Consider the following 4,353-nt stretch of genomic DNA (forward strand, 5'->3'; position numbering starts at 1 on the left):
ACACCAACATTCCAAGCAGTTGAGTATTGCAATCATGGGCTAAGTATGCTTTTAGGGAAACTTGTCCACTGTTGCTGACTTCTTCACCAAGAGAAACATTTCACAAATCTCCAATATATGCAAATTTTCATTTTAGTTCTACTCATTCTTAAGCTCCCTTGAAGTCAATGCAGCAAATTAGTCAAAACTAATTTAAATCCCACTAATATTAAGAGAACTAGAACTCAACTCTCTCAGTTCAGGTCAGAATGTGTTATATGTAGAACTTTTCATTTTACTCTTGTAAATTCTTTTTCCCTAATTAAGGCTTCTGCTAACAGACATGACATCCCATGGGCTGTTTGAGAAGCATGCCATCAGTTCTACAATGTGCTTACTAAACAAACAACAGCTACTGCAGTGGTTTCAGTCAAATCTTCTAAAATGGTTGCTTTTTACAAAAATATCATATATCAGTTTCTGCTGCTCAGCCATGCTTCTTGAAAAACTTGTGCTATACTAGAGAAGTAAATCTTAGAAAACATGCATATAAAGCATATATGTGCGTCCTTCACAGACCAAACTAAAGAGTGCAGCTGAAGCTTTAGCTGTGTGGTCTAATAGGAGCTATAGGAAGAATGTCCATACAAGCCTGGAAAAGAGTTTATAATAATTAGCTTAGATTACAGCCTCGCACTGAACATATTTACTTGGAAAAGCTAGCACTGATTTCAAGTAATTGTGCTACAGATTAGGCTATGAATCTCAGGGCTGTGTCTTATAACCAGGCAAATAAGTCAAGATATTTGGATATACATGTTTCTTCATCAAGGAATGGAAAGTTTGCGCTGAAGATTTTACACAACATCAATGTGTTGAAAGAATAAGTTAATTTTAAATGTTCATATTGAACATTTGTTCAATGAATATCTGTACAGGATAACTAGTGACATGACTCCAAAGTAATACTTAACAAAAAGAATGTCATGAGGTAGAATTTAAAAAAAATCAGTATATACTAAACAGGCAATATTCCATTTAAGATGATATAATTTCCAACAACTTCTGCTAGCAAAGACAAGCTTACCATGTGCATTTTTATTGAAGACTTGAAGCTTCTGAAAAGAATTACCTCTACATAATTCTGACAGGCTCCTCCTCTGGACTGTATGCTGCTATTCTGTAGGAATAGGAAAAGTGCCAAATGCAGTCACGGATGCACAGTTTTTCTTAAGGATGACCACATTTCTAGTGCCAAACTAGATATATACACAAGTGTGCTTCCAAAATGAAATACCCCTTCTAAAAATAGCTGCAAAGAGGGCAACCTTATTCAAAATAGGGTATGTGCATGATGGGAAATCTTGAAGCAATCATTTCCTTAAATCACTTTAGGAACACAACAGTTGCTTCAGAGGGGAGATTTTGTGAATGAACATGGGATGCAGAAGGACAACTTTCCCCTCTACATGTGTCCCAGTTCTAAAAACAGCCACTTCTGCTTGGAAGCATATCTGTTCTACATGTATTCGTACACATGCCTAATTTGGCCCAGGTCCTACAATTGTGGAGGTGTGTCTGAAAGTGAGTGGACAGTGGTTGTTGAATATTGGAACCCAGAGAGAAAAATGGTCAGGATTTCAGCTGTGGGAATGGAGGCTCCGTAATTATATGAACATCTGAAACGGCCTTATATCAAGTTTGACTATTTGTCCATCTTGCACAGTATTGACTAGCAGTAGTTCTCCATGGGCTCAGGCAAGGTTCTTTTCCAGCTGCCATGCAGTCTTTTTACTGGAGATGCCGGACACTAAATCTGAACCTTCTGCAAGCAAGGCCTATGATCTATCCCCCCCCCATCCCTATCCCCCATCCACTCAGAATTATATAAATTATGAAACAATTCTTACAGATTACTCTTTTCTCAGTGCAGAATTAGAATTGCCTGCGTAAGGAATTTTATCTATTTTCAGTTCAGAGTGCATATAGCTCTGTCTATACCTACAAATCAACTATTTAAAAATATTTCAGAGTAAAGATACCTATTTCAGAGGAGTGATACCAGGAAAATCATTTTTCCCATTCAAGAAGCTTCCTTCGTATCAAAATTGACAAAACAAGAACTTTGAGTAGCTGGAGGCTTGCAACATTATCTGTTGATGCATAGCCTGAACAAGATGTTGAGAATCTCATTTTTTTTCCAAAGCACACTTAGCATTACAACTATGTATTAAATTCCACCTGCCATTCTTTGGTGAGAAAGCACTACGTATTCATGATTGTAAGCTGCATTTAGAGCCCTATAGGAAACACATTCTTCAATGCCAGAACTCAAGTGTAAAAAAAGGGACCACATTTTGAGAGACACGGAGTCTCAGTTGGGTAGCTTGGTTTTCAAGTTTGGCATCCAGCAGCATGTTTTGCTCTGCGTCCAAAGAAAAGCCAGTATGCTAAGATTGCCATCAGCAGGAAGGCACACCATGTATGAAAAGCATCGCTCTCTTGTTCAATATAACTTTAGAGAAGCTCAATTTATGATGCATATAACTAAAGTGATAAATGTTGGCAGAGAAAGGAATATGCAGAAATTTCTGATATATACTTAAAACTGCAAAAAAGGTATTTCAGATATATTGTTTCTCTGATACAGTATTTGTGTTCAATTATTCTCCCTTCCCTTTGAACAGAATCCAGAGGGTTAGTAGATCGCTGAATATTCAGTTCTCTTCCCTGAGAATAAATATTTTAGGGCAGTGGTTCCCAAACTTTTCAGCACCAGGACCCACTTTTTAAAATTACAGTACACTCTATTGGGACCCACGTACCTCTACTAGTCTTTTAAAAAGTTCCATTTTTACCAGCTTCTCAAGCCTCTGTTTTCATCCTTTATACTGGGGGGAGGGGGGGAGAATCACCTTCTGGAGCTTTAGTTGAGCTCCACATTCATCAGAATGGGATCAGTCTAGTGGCCTTGAATTCCTCTTCACCTGGCCTTCAATAAGAGCCAAAGCACATTTTCCTACTTGCAAGTAAACATGTATGTGTGGCTCAATTTCGCTATCTATAGGGCTCAACGCATTTTCCTTGTCGGTTTTAACAACCCACCAAAAATTGGGTCCTGACTAACAGATGGGTCCTGACCCACAGTTTGGAAACCACTGTCTTAGGATGTTCTCCACTTTATTTACAAAGGTGTATTTCTCATAGCACAGACTTACAAATTCATGTGTAGGAAAAGCTCTAGGTTACACCTTACTAGTAACTTAAGCATGGTACCATTGTCTTTTCACAGAAGTGCCATTTAGAATAAATCTAACTTAAACCAAAGACCTGCACTGCTGTTCAGTACCTTTTCTTACTATCAGATTTCATTACTATTCAACACCAATGCTGAACAGAAACAGCTTTTACACAGGAAGCGCTGTCACTCAAGCTATACAACGCAAGATTAAGTTTCATCTTGGAATACATGTATGTCTGGCAGTGCTATGAAACTGTTTCACTGGGGAAATATATATCTGATAAAGGAACAACTAGAAGAATTTCAGGTGGAAATGTGATACGAACAGAGAAAACTTCAAGCCCAACATTATGGAACATTTGCTTAACATGACAAGAAAAACGTGTATACAGAAGCTAAGTCATATTTGTACCATTTCAAGGGACATCATTCTCCAGCCTGCAGTTTAGAAACCTTTATACAGCTGCAGGAAGCCAGTCAAACCTCAGGTTTTTAGAATTATAGCAACCTGACTCAGGTTCCATTTCTATTTGGACCTTGAAGCAGAAATATATGATAGCATGTATAGAAACTGATTTGCAGCCTTGACGGATGGGAAGGGTCTCACAATGGGCTGCTGTAGAAGGAACAGATGATGTAGCAATAGTAACTAAAAGCACAGTCCTGTGCTAAGGAGACTCCAAAAGAAGCCACTTAGCTTAAAGATGACAGTACATACATACATGTAAGTGACCAGTTGTTATATATGTTGCCACTGAGAAGTGCTAAGAGTGCCACAGGCAGGTGAAAAGATGTGCCTTCTCCTCTCCTCTGGACACTCGGAACACCCCCACTTTCCCAAAATTGACTTGGTGTAGGTATCTCAAAGAGCCCACATCAGCACTGATCTGCTTATGGAGGGGGAGAGAAAAGGGACCATTTAGTGCAAGACCTGTCATCCTCCCATTTTACCTGAGAGCAGATAAGGCAAGGGTATGGACTTCCTCTCTGAAATATGTTGAGAGTTGCAAGCATAGCAGTCAGAGCTAAAAGCATAGCAAGCACCTACTACTCGTATATTCATGGTTTTCTGGACTGTGGTCACTTCATATGATTAAAATGCCTTTGGAGAAACAGATAGTCCCAGACACAGA

This window comes from Tiliqua scincoides, chromosome 2 (assembly GCF_035046505.1).
Source record: "Tiliqua scincoides isolate rTilSci1 chromosome 2, rTilSci1.hap2, whole genome shotgun sequence".
In the NCBI taxonomy this organism is placed as follows: domain Eukaryota; kingdom Metazoa; phylum Chordata; class Lepidosauria; order Squamata; family Scincidae; genus Tiliqua; species Tiliqua scincoides.